The sequence below is a fragment of the Heterodontus francisci genome, unplaced genomic scaffold (assembly GCF_036365525.1).
Source record: "Heterodontus francisci isolate sHetFra1 unplaced genomic scaffold, sHetFra1.hap1 HAP1_SCAFFOLD_78_2, whole genome shotgun sequence".
In the NCBI taxonomy this organism is placed as follows: domain Eukaryota; kingdom Metazoa; phylum Chordata; class Chondrichthyes; order Heterodontiformes; family Heterodontidae; genus Heterodontus; species Heterodontus francisci.
The window spans coordinates 2,589,553-2,607,714 of NW_027142277.1; positions in this window are offsets into that span (position 1 = coordinate 2,589,553).

Sequence of the window (18,162 nt, forward strand, 5' to 3'; positions counted from 1 at the left end):
TTATTTCACTGTGTGGGGAAGGTGTTTCAGTGTGTGGGGAAGGTGTTGCAGTGTGTGGGGAAGGGGTTTCAGTGTGTGGGGAAGCTGTTTCAGTTTGTGAGGAAGGGGATTCAGTGTTTGGTGAAGGTGTTTCAGTGTGTGTGGAAGTGTTCCAGTGTCTATGGAAGGGGTTTCAGTGTGTGGGAAAGGTGTTTCAGTGTGTGGGGATGGTATTTCAGTGTGTGGGGAAGGTATTTCAGTGTGTGGGGAAGGTGTTTCAGTGTATGTGGGGAAGGGGTTTCAGTTTGTCGGGTAGGTGTTTCAGTGTGTGTGGGGATGTGTTTCAGTGTGTGCTGAAGGTATTTCAGTGGGTGGGGAAGGGGTTTCAGTGTGTGCGGTAGGGGTTTCAGTGTGTGCGGAAGGCGTTCCACTGTGTGGGGAAGGGGTTTCAGTGTGTGGGAAGGGGTTTCAGTGTGTAGGGAAGTGGTTTCAATGTGTGGGAAGGGGTTTCAGTGTGTGGGGAAGGGGTTTCAGTGTGTGGGGAAGCTGTTTCAGTGTGTGAGGAAGGGGTTTCAGTGTTTGGTGAAGGTGTTTCAGTGTGTGGGGAAGGGTTCCAGTGTCTATGGAAGGGGTTTCAGTGTGTTGGAAAGGTGTTTCAGTGTGTGGGGATGGTATTTCAGTGTGTGGGGAAGGTGTTTCAGTGTGTGGGGAAGGTGTTTCAGTGTGTGTGGGGAAGGGGTTTCAGTTTGTCGGGTAGGTGTTTCAGTGTGTGTGGGGATGTGTTTCAGTGTGTGCGGAAGGTGTTTCAGTGTGTGGGGAAGGGGTTTCAGTGTGTGGGGAAGGTGTTTCAGTATGTGCGGAAGGGGTTTCAGTGTTTGGGGAAGGGGTTTCAGTGTGTGGGGAAGGTGTTTCAATGTGTGCGGTAGGGGTTTCAGTGTGTGCGGAAGGCGTACCACGGTGCGGGGAAGGGGTTTCAGTGTGTGGGAAGGGGTTTCAGTGTGTGGGGAAGGGGTTTCAGTGTGTGGGGAAGGTGTTTCAGTTTGTGGGGAAGGTGTTTCAGTGTGTGGGGAAGGGGTTTCAGTGTGTGGGGAAGGTGTTTCAGTGTGTTCGGAACGGGTTTCAGTTTGTGCGGAAGGCGTTTCAGTGTGTGGGGAAGGGGTTTCAGTGTGTGGGGAAGGGGTTTCAGTGTGTGGGGATGGGTTTCAGTGTGTGCGGAAGGTGTTTCAGTGTGTGGGGAAGGTGTTTCAGTGTGTGGGGAAGGGATTTCAGTGTGTGCGGAAGGGGTTTCAGTGTGTGCGGAAGGGGTTTCAGTGTGTGGGGAAGGTGTTTCAGTATGTGGGGATGGGTTTCAATGTGTGCGGAAGGGGATTCAGTGTGTGGGGAAGGGGTTTCAGTGATTGGGGAAGGTGTTTCAGTGTGTGGGGAAGGGTTCCAGTGTCTGGGGAAGGGGTTTCAGTGTGTGGGAAAGGTGTTTCAGTGTGTGGGGATGGTATTTCGGTGTGTGTGGAAGGGGTTTCAGTTTGTGGGGTAGGTGTTTCAGTTTGTGGGGATGTGTTTCAGTGTGTGCGGAAGTGGTTTCAGTGTGTGGGGAGGGGTTTCAGAGTGTGGGGAAGGTTTTCACTGTGTGCGGAAGGGGTTTCAGTGTGTGGGGAAGGGGTTTCAGTGTGTGGGGAAGTTGTTTCAGTATTTGCGGAAGGGGTTTCAGTGTTTGGGGAAGGGGTTTCAGTGTGTGGGGAAGGTGTTTCATGTGTGCGGAAGGGGTTTCAGTGTGTGCGGAAGGCGTTTCAGTATGTGGGGAAGGGGTTTCAGTGTGTGGGAAGGGGTTTCAGTGTGTGGGGAATGTGTTTCAGTGTGTGGGGATGTGTTTCAGTGTGTCTGGATGGGGTTTCAGTGTGTGGGTAAGGTGTTTCAGTGTGTGGGGAAGGGGTTTCAGTGTGTGGGGAAGGTGTTTCTGTGTGTGGGGAAGTGTTTCAGTGTGTGGGGAATGTGTTTCAGTGTGTGGGGAAAGGTTTCCGTGTGTGGGGAATGTGTTTCAGTGTGTGGGGAAGGGGTTTCAGTGTGTGGGGAAGTTGTTTCAGTGTGTGGGGAAGGTGTTTCAGTGTGTGGGGAAGGGGTTTCAGTGTGTGTGAGGAAGCTGTTTCAGTGTGTGGGGAAGGTGTTTCAGTCTGTGGGGAAGGGATTTCAGTGTGTGGTGAAGGGTTTCTGTGTGTGGGGAGGGGGTTTCAGAGAGTGGGGAAGTGTATCAGTGTGTGGGGAAGGGGTTTCAGTGTGTGGGGAAGGTGTTTCAGTGTGTGGGGATGGGTTTCAGTGTGTGGGGATTGGTTTCAGTGTGTGGGGATGGGTTTCACTGTGTGCGGAAGGGGTTTCAGTGTGTGCGGAATGTGTTTCAGTGTGTGCGGAATGTGTTTCAGTGTGTGGGGAAGGGGTTTCAGTGTGTGGGGAAGGTGTTTCATTGTGTGGGGAAGGTGTTTCATGTGTGCGGAAGGGGTTTCAGTGTGTGCGGAAGGCGTTTCAGTATGTGGGGAAGGGGTTTCAGTGTGTGGGAAGGGGTTTCAGTGTGTGGGGAATGTGTTTCAGTGTGTGGGGATGTGTTTCAGTGTGTCTGGATGGGGTTTCAGTGTGTGGGTAAGGTGTTTCAGTGTGTGGGGAAGGGGTTTCAGTGTGTGGGGAAGGTGTTTCTGTGTGTGGGGAAGTGTTTCAGTGTGTGGGGAATGTGTTTCAGTGTGTGGGGAAAGGTTTCCGTGTGTGGGGAATGTGTTTCAGTGTGTGGGGAAGGGGTTTCAGTGTGTGGGGAAGTTGTTTCAGTGTGTGGGGAAGGTGTTTCAGTGTGTGGGGAAGGGGTTTCAGTGTGTGTGAGGAAGCTGTTTCAGTGTGTGGGGAAGGTGTTTCAGTCTGTGGGGAAGGGATTTCAGTGTGTGGTGAAGGGTTTCTGTGTGTGGGGAGGGGGTTTCAGAGAGTGGGGAAGTGTATCAGTGTGTGGGGAAGGGGTTTCAGTGTGTGGGGAAGGTGTTTCAGTGTGTGGGGATGTGTTTCAGTGTGTGGGGATTGGTTTCAGTGTGTGGGGATGGGTTTCACTGTGTGTGGAAGGGGTTTCAGTGTGTGCGGAATGTGTTTCAGTGTGTGCGGAATGTGTTTCAGTGTGTGGGGAAGGGGTTTCAGTGTGTGGGGAAGGTGTTTCATTGTGTGGGGAAGGTGTTTCAGTGTGTGGGGATGTGTTTCAGTGTGTGGGGGTGTGTTTCAGTGTGTGGGGATGGGTTTCAGTGTGTGCGGAATGGGTTTCAGTGTGTGTGGAAGGTGTTTCAGCGTGTGGGGAAGGGATTTCAGTTTGTGCGGAAGGGGTGTCAGTGTGTGCGTAAGGGGTTTCAGTGTGTGGGGAATGTGTTTCAGTGAGTGGGGATGGGTTTCAATGTGTGCGGAAGGGGTTTCTGTGTGTGGGGAAGGTGTTTCTGTGTGTGGGGATGTGTTTCAGTGTGTGGGGAAGGGGTTTCAGTGTGTGGGGATGGGTTTCAGTGTGTGCGGAAGGGCTTTCAGTGTGTGGGGAAGGGGTTTCAGTGTGTGGGGAAGGGGTTTCAGTGCGTGTGGAAGGTGTTTCGGTGTGTGGGGAAAGGGTTTCAGAGTGTGGGGAAGGGTTTCAGTGTGTGGGGAAGGGACTTCAGTGTGTGGGGAAGGTGTTTCAGTGTTTGGGGAAGTGTTTGCAGTGTGTGCGGTAGGTGTTTCAGTATGTGGGGATGTGTTTCAATGTGTGCGAAAGGGGTTGCAGTGTGTGATGAAGGTGTTTCAGTGTGTGGGGAAGGTGTTTCAGTGTGTGTGAAAGGTGTTTCAGTGTGTGTGGAAGGGGTCTCAGTGTGTGGAAGCTGTTTCAGTGTGTGAGGAAGGGGTTTCAGTGTTTGGTGAAGGTGTTTCAGTGTGTGGGGAAGGGTTCCAGTGTCTATGGAAGGGGTTTCAGTTTGTGTGAAAGGTGTTTCAGTGTGTGGGGATGGTATTTCAGTGTGAGGGGGAAGGTGTTTCAGTGTGTGGGGAAGGTGTTTCAGTGTGTGTGGGGAAGTGGTTTCAGTTTGTGGGGAAGGGGTTTCAGTTTGTGGGGAAGGGGTTTCAGTGTGTGTGGAAGGTGTTTCAGTATGTGCGGAAGGGGTTTCAGTGTTTGGGGAAGGGGTTTCAGTGTGTGGGGAAGGTGTTTCAGTGTGTGCGGAACGGGTTTCAGTTTGTGCGGACGGCGTTTCAGTGTGTGGGGAAGGGGTTTCAGTGTGTGGGGAAGGGGTTTCAGTGTGTGGGGATGGGTTTCAGTGTGTGCGGAAGGTGTTTCAGAGTGTGGGGAAGGTGTTTCAGTGTGTGGGGAAGGGATTTCAGTGTGTGCGGAAGGGGTTTCAGTGTGTGCGGAAGGGGGTTCAGTGTGTGGGGAAGGTGTTTCAGTATGTGGGGATGGGTTTCAATGTGTGCGGAAGGGGATTCAGTGTGTGGGGAAGGTGTTTCAGTGTGTGGGGATGTGTTTCAGTGTGCGGGGAAGGGGTTTCAGTGTGTGGGGAAGGGGTTTCAGTGTGTGGGGGTGGGCTTTCAGTGTGTGTGGATGGGTTTCAGTGTGTGCGGAAGGGGGTTCTGTGTGTGGGGAAGGGATTTCAGTGTGTGGGGAAGGGGTTTCTGTGCGTGTGGAAGGTGTTTCCGTGTGTGGGGAAGGGGCTTCAGAGTGTGGGGAAGGGTTTCAGAGAGTGGGGAAGGGTTTCAGTGTGTGGGGAAGGGGTTTCAGTGTGTGGGGAATGTGTTTCAGTGTGTGTGGAAGGGGTTTCAGTGTGTGGGGAAGGTGTTTCAGTGTGTGGGGATGTTTTTCAATGTGTGGGGATGTGTTTCAGTGTGTGGGGAAGGGTTTCCGTGTGTGGGGAAGGTGTTTTAGTGTGCGGGGATGGGTTTCAATGTGTGGGGATTGGTTTCAGTCTGTGGGGATGGGTTTCACTGTGTGCGGAAGTGGTTTCAGTGTGTGCGGAAGGTGTTTCAATGTGTGCGGAAGGGCGTTCAGTGTGTGGGGATGGGTTATAGTGTGTGCGATTGGGTTTCAGTGTGTGGGGAAGGTGTTTCAGTGTGTGGGGATGTGTTTCAGTGTGTGGGGATGGGATTCACTGTGTGGGGATGGGCTTCAGTGTGTGGGGTTGTGTTTCAATGTGTGGGGATTTGTTTCAGTGTGTGGGGAAGGGTTGCAGTGTGTGGGGAAGGTGTTTCAGTGTGTGGGGATGGGTTTCAGTGTGTGGGGATTGGTTTCAGTGTGTGGGGATTTGTTTCACTGTGTGCGGAATGTGTTTCAGTGCGTGGGGAAGGTGTTTCAGTGTGTGGGGATGGGTTTCAGTGTGTGCGGATGTGTTTCAGTGTGTGGGGATGTGTTTCAGTGTGAGGGGATGGGTTTCAGTGTGTGCGGAAGGGGTTTCAGTGTGTGGGGAAGGGGTTTCGGAGTGTGGGGAAGGGGTTTCAGTGTGTTGGGAAGGTGTTTCAGTGCGTGCGGAAGTGGTTTCAGTGTGTGCATTAGGTGTTTCAGTGTGTGGGGAAGGTGTTTCAGTGTGTGGGGTAGGTATTTCATTTTGTGCGGAAGCGGTTTAAGTGTGTGGGGACGGGGATTCAGTGTATGGGGAAGGTGTTTCATTGTGTGGGGAAGGTGTTTCATTGTGTGCGGAAGGGGATGCAGTGTGTGGGGAAGGGGTTTCAGTGTGTGGGGAAGCGTTTAACTGTGTGTGGAAGGGGTTTCAGTGTGTGGGGAATGTGTTTCAGTGTGTGAGGAAGGGGTTTCAGTTATGGGGAAGGGGTTTCAGTGTGTGGGGAAGTGTTTCAGTGTGTGGGGAATGGGTTTCAGTGTGTGCGGAAGGGGTTTCAGTGTGTGGGGAAGTGTTTCAGTGTGTGGGGAAGGGTTTCAGTGTGTGGGGACGGGGTGTCAGTGTGTGCGAACGGGTTTTCAGTGTTTGGGGAAGGGGTTTCACTGGGTGGGGAAGTTGTTTCAGTGTGTGGGGAAGGGGTTTCAGTGTGTGGGGAAAGGGTGTCAGTGTATGTGGAAGGTGTTTCAGTGTGTGAGGAAGGTATTTCAATATGTGGGGAAGGTGTTTCAGTGTGTGGGGAAGGTGTTTCAGAGTGTGGGGAAGGGGTTTCAGTGTGTGGGGAAGTTGTTTCAGTGTGTGGGGATTTGCTTCAGTGTGTGGGGATGTGTTTCAGTGTGTGGGGAAGGGTTTCAGTGTGGGGAAGGTGTTTCAGTGTGTGGGGATGGGTTTCAGTGTGTGGGGTTGGGTTTCAATGTGTGCAGAAGGGGTTTCAGTGTGTGGGGAAGGTGTTTCAGTGTGTGGGGATGGGTTTCAGTGTGTGGGGATTGGTTTCAGTGTGTGGGGATGGGTTTCACTGCGTGCAGAAGGGGTTTCAGTGTGTGCGGAATGTGTTTCAGTGTGTGGGGAAGGGGTTTCAGTGTGTGGGGAAGGTGTTTCAGTGTGTGGGGAAGGTGTTTCAGAGTGTGGGGATGTGTTTCAGTGTGTGGGGGTGGGTTTCAGTGTGTGGGGATGGGGTTCAGTGTGTGCGGAAGGGGTTTCAGTGTAAGTGGAAGGTGTTTCAGTGTGTGAGGAAGGTATTTCAATATGTGGGGAAGGTTTTTCAGTGTGTGGGGAAGGTGTTTCAGAGTGTGGGGAAGGGGTTTCAGTGTGTGGGGAAGTTGTTTCAGTGTGTGGGGATTTGCTTCAGTGTGTGGGGATGTGTTTCAGTGTGTGGGGAAGGGTTTCAGTGTGGGGAAGGTGTTTCAGTTTGTGGGGATGGGTTTCAGTGTGTGGGGATGGGTTTCAATGTGAGCAGAAGGGGTTTCAGTGTGTGGGGAAGGTGTTTCAGTGTGTGGGGATGGGTTTCAGTGTGTGGGGATTGGTTTCAGTGTGTGGGGATGGGTTTCACTGCGTGCGGAAGGGGTTTCAGTGTGTGCGGAATGTGTTTCAGTGTGTGCGGAATGTGTTTCAGTGTGTGTGGAAGGGGTTTCAGTGTGTGGGGAAGGTGTTTCAGTGTGTGGGGAAGGTGTTTCAGAGTGTGGGGAAGGTGTTTCAGTGAGTGGGGATGGGTTTCAATGTGTGCGGAAGGGGGTTTCAGTGTGTGGGGAAGGTGTTTCAGTGTGTGGGGATGTGTTTCAGTGTGTGGGGAAGGGGTTTCAGTGTGTGGGGATGGGTTTCAGTGTGTGCGGAAGGGCTTTCAGTGTGTGGGGAAGGGGTTTCAGTGTGTGGCAAAGGGGTTTCAGTGCGTGTGGAAGGTGTTTCGGTGTGTGGGGAAAGGGTTTCAGAGTGTGGGGAAGGGTTTCAGTGTGTGGGGAAGGGACTTCAGTGTGTGGGGAAGGTGTTTCAGTGCGTGGGGAAGTGTTTGCAGTGTGTGGGGTAGGTGTTTCAGTGTTAGGGGATGTGTTTCAATGTGTGGGGAAGGTGTTTCAGTGTGTGGGGAAGGGGTTTCAGTGTGTGGGGAAGGTGTTTCAGTGTGTGGGGATGTGTTTCAATGTGTGGGGATGTGTTTAACTGTGTGAGGAAGTGTTTCAGTGTGTGGGGATGGGTTTCAGAGTGTGGGGATTGGTTTCAGTCTGTGGGTATGGGTTTCACTGTGTGCGGAAGGGGTTTCAGTGTGTGCGGAAGGTGTTTCTGTGTGTGGGGAAGGGGTTTCAGTGTGTGGGGATGTGTTTCAGTGTGTGCGGATGGGGTTACAGTGTGTGGGGAAGGTGTTTCAGTGTGTGGGGATGTGTTTCAGTGTGTGGGGATGGATTTCAGTGTGTGGGGATGGGTTTCAGTGTGTGGGGATGTGTTTCAATGTGTGGGGATGTGTTTCAGTGTGTGGGGAAGGGTTTCAGTGTGTGGGGAAGTTGTTTCAGTGTGTGGGGATGGGTTTCAGTGTGTGGGGATTGGTTTCAGTGTGTGGGGAAGCGGTTTCACTGTGTGCGGAAGGGGTTTCAGTGTGTGAGGAATGTGTTTCAGTGTGTGGGGAATGGGTTTCAGTGTGTGGGGATGGGTTTCAGTGTGTGCAGATGGGGTTTCAGTGTGTGGGGAAGGTGTTTCAGTGTGTGGGGATGTGTTTCAGTGTGTGGGGATGTGTTTCAGTGTGTGGGGATGGGTTTCAGTGAGTGGGGATGGGTTTCAGTGTGTGCGGAAGGGGTTTCAGTGTGTGGGGAAGGGGTTTCAGTGTGTGGGGAAGGTGTTTCAGTGTGTGGGGAAGGGATTTCAGTGTGTGCGGAAGGGGTTTCAGTGTGTGCGGAAGGGGTTTCAGTCTGTGGGGAAGGGGTTTCAGTGTGTGGGGAAAGGGTGTCAGTGTATGTGGAAGGTGTTTCAGTGTGTGAGGAAGGTATTTCAATATGTGGGGAAGGTGTTTCAGTGTGTGGGGAAGGTGTTTCAGAGTGTGGGGAAGGGGTTTCAGTTTGTGGGGAAGTTGTTTCAGAGTGTGGGGATGTGTTTCAGTGTGTGGGGATGTGTTTCAGTGTGTGGGGAAGGGTTTCAGTGTGGGGAAGGTGTTTCAGTGTGGGGAAGGTGTTTCAGTGTGTGGGGATGGGTTTCAGTGTGTGGGGATGGGTTTCAGTGTGTGGGGATGGGTTTCAATGTGTGCGGAAGGGGTTTCAGTGTGTGGGGAAGGTGTTTCAGAGTGTGGGGATGGGTTTCAGTGTGTGGGGATTGGTTTCAGTGTGTGGGGATGGGTTTCACTGTGTGCGGAAGGGGTTTCAGTGAGCGCGGAATGTGTTTCAGTGTGTGGGGAAGGGGTTTCAGTGTGTGGGGATGGGTTTCAGTGTGTGCGGATGGGGTTTCAGTGTGTGGGGAAGGTGTTTCAGTGTGTGGGGATGGGTTTCAGTGTGTGGGGATGGGTTTCAGTGTGTGCGGAAGGGGTGTCAGTGTGTGTGGAAGGTGTTTCAGTGTGTGGGGAAGGTGTTTCAGTGTGTGGGGAAGGTGTTTCAGTGTGTGCGGAAGGGGTTTCAGTGTGTGCGTAAGGGGTTTCAGTGTGTGGGGATGGGTTTCAATGTGTGCGGAAGGGGTTTCAGTGTGTGGGGATGGTGTTTCAGTGTGTGGGGATGTGTTTCAGTGTGTGCGGAAGGGCTTTCAGTGTGTAGGGAAGGGGCTTCAGTGTGTGGGGAAGGGTTTTCAGTGTGTGGGGAAGGGGTTTCAGTGCGTGTGGAAGGTGTTTCAGTGTGTGGGGAAGGGGTTTCATTGTGTGGGGAAGGGTTTCAGTGTGTGGGGAAGGGACTTCAGTGTGTGGGGAAGGTGTTTCAGTGTGTGGGGATGTGTTTCAATGTGTGGGGAAGGTGTTTCAGTGTGTGGGGAAGGGGTTTCAGTGTGTGGGGATGTGTTTCAATGTGTGGGGATGTGTTTAACTTTGTGGGGAAGGGTTTCAGTGTGTGGGGATGGGTTTCAGTGTGTGGGGATTGGTTTCAGTCTGTGGGTATGCGTTTCACTGTGTGCGGAAGGGGTTTCAGTGCATGCGGAAGGTGTTTCAGTGTGTGGGGAAGGGGTTTCAGTGTGTGGGGAAGGGGTTTCAGTGTGTGGGGATGTGTTTCAGTGTGTGCGGATGGGGTTCCAGTGTGTGGGGAGGGTGTTTCAGTGTGTGGGGATGTGTTTCAGTGTGTGGGGATGGATTTCAGTGTGTGGGGATGGGTTTCAGAGTGTGGGGATGTGTTTCAATGTGTGGGGATGTGTTTGAGTGTGTGGGGAAGCGGTTTCACTGTCTGCGGAAGGGGTTTCAGTGTGTGCGGAATGTGTTTCAGTGTGTGGGGAAGGGGTTTCAGTGTGTGGGGATGGGTTTCAGTGTGTGCGGATGGGGTTTCAGTGAGTGGGGAAGGTGTTTCAGTGTGTGGGGATGTGTTTCAGTGTGTGGGGATGTGTTTCAGTGTGTGGGGATGGGTTTCAGTGTGCGCGGAATGTGTTTCAGTGTGTGGGGAAGGGGTTTCAGTGTGTGGGGATGGGTTTCAGTGTGTGCGAATGGGGTTTCAGTGTGTGGGGAAGGTGTTTCAGTGTGTGGGGATGGGTTTCAGTGTGTGGGGATTGGTTTCAGTGTGTGGGGATGGGTTTCAGTGTGTGGGAATGGGTTTCAGTGTGTGCGGAAGGGGTTTCAGTGTGTGTGGAAGGTGTTTCAGTGTGTGGGGAAGGGATTTCAGTGTGTGCGGAAGGGGTTTCAGTGTGTGGGGATGTGTTTCAGTGTGTGCGGATGGGGTTCCAGTGTGTGGGGAAGGTGTTTCAGTGTGTGGGGATGTGTTTCAGTGTGTGGGGATGGATTTCAGTGTGTGGGGATGTGTTTCAGTGTGTGGGGAAGGGTTTCAGTGTGTGGGGATGTGTTTCAATGTGTGGGGATGTGTTTCAGTGTGTGGGGAAGGGTTTCAGTGTGTGGGGAAGGTGTTTCAGTGTGTGGGGATGTGTTTCAGTATGTGGGGATGGGTTTCACTGTGTGGGGATTGGTTTCAGTGTGTGGGGAAGCGGTTTCACTGTGTGCGGAAGGGGTTTCAGTGTGTGCGGAATGTGTTTCAGTGCGTGGGGAAGGGGTTTCAGTGTGTGGGGATGGTTTTCAGTGTGTGCGGATGGGGTTTCAGTTTTTTGGGGAAGGTGTTTCAGTGTGTGGGGATGTGTTTCAGTGTGTGGGGATGTGTTTCAGTGTGTGGGGATGGGTTTCAGTGTGTGCGGAAGGGGTTTCAATGTGTGGGGAAGGGGTTTCAGTGTGTGGGGAAGGGATTTCACTGTGTGCGGAAGGGGCTTCAGTGTGCGCGGAATGTGTTTCAGTGTGTGGGGAAGGGGTTTCAGTGTGTGGGGATGGGTTTCAGTGTGTGCGGATGGGGTTTCAGTGTGTGGGGAAGGTGTTTCAGTGTGTGGGAATGTGTTTCAGTGTGTGGGGATCGGTTTCCGTGTGTGGGGATGGGTTTCAGTGTGTGCGGAAGGGGTTTCAGTGTGTGTGGAAGGTGTTTCAGTGTGTGGGGAAGGTGTTTCAGTGTGTGCAGAAGGGGTTTCAGTGTGTGCGTAAGGGGTTTCAGTGTGTGGGGAAGGTGTTTCAGTGTGTGGGGATGGGTTTCAGTGTGTGCGGAAGGGGTTTCAGTGTGTGGGGATGGTGTTTCAGTGTGTGGGGATGTGTTTCAGTGTGTGCGGAAGGGCTTTCAGTGTGTAGGGAAGGGGTTTCAGTGTGTGGGGAGGGGTTTTCAGTGTGTGGGGAAGGGGTTTCAGTGCGTGTGGAAGGTGTTTCAGTGTGTGGGGAAGGGATTTCAGAGTGTGGGGAAGGGTTTCAGTGTGTGGGGAAGGGACTTCAGTGTGTGGGGAAGGTGTTTCAGTGTGTGGGGAAGTGTTTTCAGTGTGTAGGGTAGGTGTTTCAGTGTGTGGTGATGTGTTTCAATGTGTGGGGAAGGTGTTTCAGTGTGTGGGGAAGGGGTTTCAGTGTGTGGGGATGTGTTTCAATGTGTGGGGATGTGTTTAACTTTGTGGGGAAGGGTTTCAGTGTGTGGGGATGGGTTTCAGTGTGTGGGGATTGGTTTCAGTCTGTGGGTATGGGTTTCACTGTGTGCAGAAGGGGTTTCAGTGCATGCGGAAGGTGTTTCAGTGTGTGGGGAAGGGGTTTCAGTGTGTGGGGAAGGGGTTTCAGTGTGTGGGGATGTGTTTCAAAGTTTGCGGATGGGGTTCCAGTGTGTGTGGAAGGTGTTTCAGTGTGTGGGGATGTGTTTCAGTGTGTGGGGATGGATTTCAGAGTGTGGGGATGGGTTTCAGAGTGTGGGGATGTGTTTCAATGTGTGGGGATGTGTTTGAATGTGTGGGGAAGGGTTTCAGTGTGTGGGGAAGGTGTTTCAGTGTGTGGGGATGGGTTTCAGTGTGTGGGGATGGGTTTCACTGTGTGGGGATTGGTTTCAGTGTGTGGGGAAGCGGTTTCACTATGTGCGGAAGGGGTTTCAGTGTGTGCGGAATGTGTTTCAGTGTGTGGGGAAGGGGTTTCTGTGTGTGGGGATGGGTTTCAGTGTGTGCGGATGGGGTTTCAGTGTGTGGGGAAAGTGTTTCAGTGTGTGGGGGTGTGTTTCAGTGTGTGGGGATGTGTTTCAGTGTGTGGGGATGGGTTTCAGTGCATGCGGAAGGTGTTTCAGTGTGTGGGGAAGGTGTTTCAGTGTGTGGGGAAGGTGTTTCAGTGTGTGGGGAAGGGGTTTCAGAGAGTGGGGAAGTGTATCAGTGTGTGGGGAAGGTGTTTCAGTATGTGCGGAAGGGGTTTCAGTCTGTGGGGAAGGTGTTTCAGTGTGTGCGGAAGGGGTTTCAGTGTGTGTGGAAGGTGTTTCAGTGTGTGGGGAAGGGATTTCAGTGTGTGCGGAAGGGGTTTCAGTGTGTGCGTAAGGGGTTTCAGTGTGTGGGTAAGTTGTTTCAGTGTGTGGGGATGGGTTTAAATGTGTGCGGAAGGGGTTTCAGTGTGTGGGGAAGGTGTTTCAGTGTGTGGGGATGTGTTTCAGTGTGTGGGGAAGGGGTTTCAGTGTGTGGGGATGGGTTTCAGTGTGTGCGGAAGGGCTTTCAGTGTGTAGGGAAGGGATATCAGTGTGTGGGGAAGGGGTGTCAGTGTGTGGGGAAGGGGTTTCAGTGCGTCTGGAAGGTGTTTCAGTATGTGGGGAAGGGGTTTCAGAGTGTGGGGAAGGGGTTTCAGAGTGAAGGGAAGGGTTTCAGTGTGTGGGGAAGGGACTTCAGTGTGTGGGGATGTGTTTCAATGTGTGGGGAAGGTGTTTCAGTGTGTGGGGAAGGGGTTTCAGTGTGTGAGGAAGGTGTTTCAGTGTGTGGGGATGTGTTTCAATGTGTGGGGATGTGTTTAACTGTGGGGGGAAGGGTTCCAGTGTGTGGGGATGGGTTTCAGTGTGTGGGGATTGGTTTCAGTCTGTGGGTATGGGTTTCACTGTGTGCGGAAGGGGTTTCAGTGTGCGCGGAAGGTGTTTCAGTGTGTGGGGAAGGGGTTTCAGTGTGTGGGGAAGGGGTTTCAGTGTGTGGGGATGTGTTTCAGTGTGTGCGGATGGGGTTCCAGTGTGTGGGGAAGGTATTTCAGTGTGTGGGGATGTGTTTCAGTGTGTGGGGATGGATTTCAGTGTGTGGGGATGGGTTTCAGTGTGTGGGGAAGGGGTTTCAGTGTCTGGGGATGTGTTTCAGTGTGTGGGGATGGGTTTCAGTGTGAGCGGAATGTGTTTCAGTGTGTGGGGAAGGGGTTTCAGTGTGTGGGGATGGGTTGCAGTGTGTGCGGATGGGGTTTCAGTGTGTGGGGAAGGTGTTTCAGTGTGTGGATTGGTTTCAGTCTGTGGGGATGGGTTTCAGTGCGTGGGAATGGGTTTCAGTGTGTGCGGAAGTGGTTTCAGTTTGTGTGGAAGGTGTTTCAGTGTGTGGGGAAGGGATTTCAGTGTGTGCGGAAGGGGTTTCAGTGTGTGCGTAAGGGGTTTCAGTGTGTGGGTAAGTTGTTTCAGTGTGTGGGGATGGGTTTCAATGTGTGCGGAAGGGGTTTCAGTGTGTGTGGAAGGTGTTTCAGTGTGTGGGGATGTGTTTCAGTGTGTGAGGAAGTGGTTTCAGTGTGTGGGGATTGGTTTCAGTGTGTGCGGAAGGGCTTTCAGTGTGTAGGGAAGGGGTATCAGTGTGTGGGGAAGGGGTGTCAGTGTGTGGGGAAGGGGTTTCAGTGCGTGTGGAAGGTGTTTCAGTGTGTGGGGAAGGGGTTTCAGAGTGTGGGGAAGGGGTTTCAGAGTGTGGGGAAGGGTTTCAGTGTGTGGGGAAGGGACTTCAGTGTGTGGGGAAGGTGTTTCAGTGTGTGGGGAAGTGTTTTCAGTGTGTGGGGTAGGTGTTTCAGTGTGTGGGGATGTGTTTCAATGTGTGGGGAAGGTGTTTCAGTGTGTGGGGAAGGGGTTTCAGTGTGTGAGGAAGGTGTTTCAGTGTGTGGGGATGTGTTTCAATGTGTGGGGATGTGTTTAACTGTGTGGGGAAGGGTTTCAGTGTTTGGGGATGGGTTTCAGTGTGTGGGGATTGGTTTCAGTCTGTGGGTATGGGTTTCACTGTGTGCGGAAGGGGTTTCAGTGTGTGCGGAAGGTGTTTCAGTGTGTGGGGAAGGGGTTTCAGTGTGTGGGGAAGGGGTTTCAGTGTGTGGGGATGTGTTTCAGTGTGTGCGGATGGGGTTCCAGTGTGTGGGGAAGGTGTTTCAGTGTGTGGGGATGTGTTTCAGTGTGTGGGGATGGATTTCAGTGTGTGGGGATGGGTTTCAGTGTGTGGGGATCTGTTTCAATGTGTGGGGATGTGTTTCAGTGTGTGGGGAAGGGTTTCAGTGTGTGGGGAAGGTGTTTCAGTGTGTGGGGATGGGTTTCAGTGTGTGGGGATGGGTTTCACTGTGTGGGGATTGGTTTCAGTGTGTGGGGAAGCGGTTTCACTGTGTGCGGAAGGGGTTTCAGTGTGTGCGGAATGTGTTTCAGTGCGTGGTGAAGGGGTTTCAGTGTGTGGGGATGGGTTTCAGTTTGTGCGGATGGGGTTTCAGTTTTTTGGGGAAGGTGTTTCAGTGTGTGGGGATGTGTTTCAGTGTGTGGGGATGTGTTTCAGTGTGAGGGGATGGGTTTCAGTGTGTGCGGAAGGGGTTTCAATGTGTGGGGAAGGGGTTTCAGTGTGTGGGGAAGGGATTTCACTGTCTGCGGAAGGGGTTTCAGTGTGCGCGGAATGTGTTTCAGTGTGTGGGGAAGGGGTTTCAGTGTGTGGGGATGGGTTTCAGTGTGTGCGGATGGGGTTTCAGTGTGTGGGGATGGTGTTTCAGTGTGTGGGGATGTGTTTCAGTGTGTGGGGATGGGTTTCAGTGTGCGGGGATGGGTTTCAGTGTGTGCGGAAGGGGTTTCAGTGTGTGTGGAAGGTGTTTCAGTGTGTGGGGAAGGTATTTCAGTGTGTGCGGAAGGGGTTTCAGTGTGTGCGTAAGGGGTTTCAGTGTGTGGGGAAGGTGTTTCAGTGTGTGGGGATGGGTTTCAGTGTGTGTGGAAGGGGTTTCAGTGTGTGGGGATGGTGTTTCAGTGTGTGGGGATGTGTTTCAGTGTTTGCGGAAGGGCTTTCAGTGTGTAGGGAAGGGGTTTCAGTGTGTGGGGAAGGGTTTTCAGTGTGTGGGGAAGGGGTTTCAGTGCGTGTGGAAGGTGTTTCAGTGTGTGTGGAAGGGGTTTCAGAGTGTGGGGAAGGGTTTCAGTGTGTGGGGAAGGGACTTCAGTGTGTGGGGAAGGTGTTTCAGTGTGTGGGGAAGTGTTTTCAGTGTGTGGGGTAGGAGTTTCAGTGTGTGGGGATGTGTTTCAATGTGTGGGGAAGGTGTTTCAGTGTGTGGGGAAGGGGTTTCAGTGTGTGGGGATGTGTTTCAATGTGTGGGGATGTGTTTAACTTTCTGGGGAAGGGTTTCTGTGTGTGGGGATGGGTTTCAGTGTGTGGGGATTGGTTTCAGTCTGTGGGTATGGGTTTCACTGTGTGCGGAAGGGGTTTCAGTGCATGCAAAAGGTGTTTCAGTGTGTGGGGAAGGGGTTTCAGTGTGCGGGGAAGGGGTTTCAGTGTGTGGGGATGTGTTTCAGTCAGTGCGGATGGGGTTCCAGTGTGTGGGGAAGGTGTTTCAGTGTGTGGGGATGTGTTTCAGTGTGTGGGGATGGATTTCAGTGTGTGGGGATGGGTTTCAGAGTGTGGGGATGTGTTTCAATGTGTGGGGATGTGTTTGAGTGTGTGGGGAAGGGTTTCAGTGTGTGGGGAAGGTGTTTCAGTGTGTGGGGATGGGTTTCAGTGTGTGGGAATGGGTTTCACTGTGTGGGGATTGGTTTCAGTGTGTGGGGAAGCGGTTTCACTGTGTGCGGAAGGGGTTTCAGTGTGTGCGGAATGTGTTTCAGTGTGTGGGGAAGGGGTTTCAGTGTGTGGGGATGGTTTTCAGTGTGTGCGGATGGGGTTTCAGTGTGTGGGGAAGGTCTTTCAGTGTGTGGGGGTTTGTTTCAGTGTGTGGGGATGTGTTTCAGTGTGTGGGGATGGGTTTCAGTGTGCGCGGAATGTGTTTCAGTGTGTGGGGAAGGGGTTTCAGTGTGTGGGGATCGGTTTCAGTGTGTGCGGATGGGGTTTCAGTGTGTGGGGAAGGTGTTTCAGTGTGTGGGGATTGGTTTCAGTCTGTGGGGATGGGTTTCAGTGTGTGGGAATGGGTTTCAGTGTGTGCGGAAGGGGTTTCAGTGTGTGTGGAAGGTGTTTCAGTGTGTGGGGAAGGGATTTCAGTGTGTGCGGAAGGGGTTTCAGTGTGTGCGTAAGGGGTATCAGTGTGTGGGTAAGTTGTTTCAGTGTGTGGGGATGGGTTTCAATGTGTGCGGAAGGGGTTTCAGTGTGTGGGGAAGGTGTTTCAGTGTGTGGGGATGTGTTTCAGTGTGTGCGGAAGGGGTTTCAGTGTGTGGGGATGGGTTTCAGTGTGTGCGGAAGGGCTTTCAGTGTGTAGGGAAGGGGTATCAGTGTGTGGGGAAGGGGTGTCAGTGTGTGGGGAAGGGGTTTCAGTGCTTGTGGAAGGTGTTTCAGTGTGTGGGGAAGGGGTTTCAGAGTGTGGGGAAGGGGTTTCAGAGTGTGGGGAAGGGTTTCAGTGTGTGGGGAAGGGACTTCAGTGTGTGGGGAAGGTGTTTCAGTGTGTGTGGAAGTGTTTTCTGTGTGTGGGGTAGGTGTTTCAGTGTGTGGGGATGTGTTTCAATGTGTGGGGAAGGTGTTTCAGTGTGTTGTGAAGGGGTTTCAGTGTGTGAGGAAGGTGTTTCAGTGTGTGGGGATGTGTTTCAATGTGTGGGGATGTGTTTAACTGTGTGGGGAAGGGTTTCAGTGTGTGGGGATGGGTTTCAGTGTGTGGGGATTGGTTTCAGTCTGTGGGGATGGGTTTCACTATGTGTGGAAAGGGTTTCAGTGTGTGCGGAAGGTGTTTCAGTGTGTGGGGAAGGGGTTTCAGTGTGTGGGGAAGGGGTTTCAGTGTGTGGGGATGTGTTTCAGTGTGTGCGGATGGGGTTCCAGTGTGTGGGGAAGGTGTTTCAGTGTGTGGGGATGTGTTTCAGTGTGTGGGGATGGATTTCAGTGTGTGGGGAAGGGTTTCAGTGTGTGGGGAAGGTGTTTCAGTGTGTGGGGATGGGTTTCAGTGTGTGGGGATGGGTTTCACTGTGTGGGGATTGGTTTCAGTGTGTTGCAAAGCGGTTTCACTGTGTGCGGAAGGGGTTTCAGTGTGTGCGGAAAGTGTTTCAGTGCGTGGGGAAGGGGTTTCAGTGTGTGGTGATGGGTTTCAGTGTGTGCGGATGGGGTTTCAGTTTTTTGCGGAAGGTGTTTCAGTGTGTGGGGATGTGTTTCAGTGTGTGGGGATGAGTTTCAGTGTGTGGGGATGGGTTTCAGTGTGTGCGGAAGGGGTTTCAATGTGTGGGGAAGGGGTTTCAGTGTGTGGGGAAGGGATTTCAGTGTGCGCTGAAGGGGTTTCAGTGTGTGCGGAAGGGGTTTCAGTGTGCGGGGAAGGTGTTTCAGTATGTGGGGATGGGTTTCAATGTGAGCGGAAGGGGTTTCAGTGTGTGGGGAAGGTGTTTCAGTGTGTGGGGATGTGTTTCAGTGTGTGAGGTAGGGGTTTCAGTGTGTGGGGAAGGGGTTTCAGTGTGTGGGGGTGTGGTTTCAGTGTGTGGGGATGGGTTTGAGTGTGTTCGGAAGGGGTTTCAGTGTGTGGGGAAGGGTTTTCAGTGTGTGGGGAAGGGGTTTCAGTGCGATTGGAAGGTGTTTCAGTGCGTGGGGAAGGGGTTTCAGAGTGTGGGGAAGTGTTTCAGTGTGTGGGGAAGGGACGTGAACGTGTGGGGAAGGTGTTTCAGTGTGTGTGGAAGGTGTTTCAGTGTGTGGGGATGTTTTTCAATGTGTGGGGATGGATTTCAATGTGTGGGGATGGGTTTCAGTGTGTGGGGATGTGTTTCAATGTGTGGGGATGTGTTTCAGTGTGTGGGGAAGGCTTTCAGTGTGTGGGGAAGTTGTTTCAGTGTGTGGGGATGGGTTTCTGTGTGTGGGGATTGGTTTCAGTGTGTGGCGAAGCGGTTTCACTGTGTGCGGAAGGGGTTTCAGTGTGTGCGGAATGTGTTTCAGTGTGTGGGGAAGGGGTTTCAGTGTGTGGGGATGGGTTTCAGTGTGTGCGGATGGGGTTACAGTGTGTGGGAAAGGTGTTTCCGTGTGTGGTGATGTGTTTCACTGTGTGGGGATGTGTTTCAGTGTGTGAGGATGGGTTTCAGTG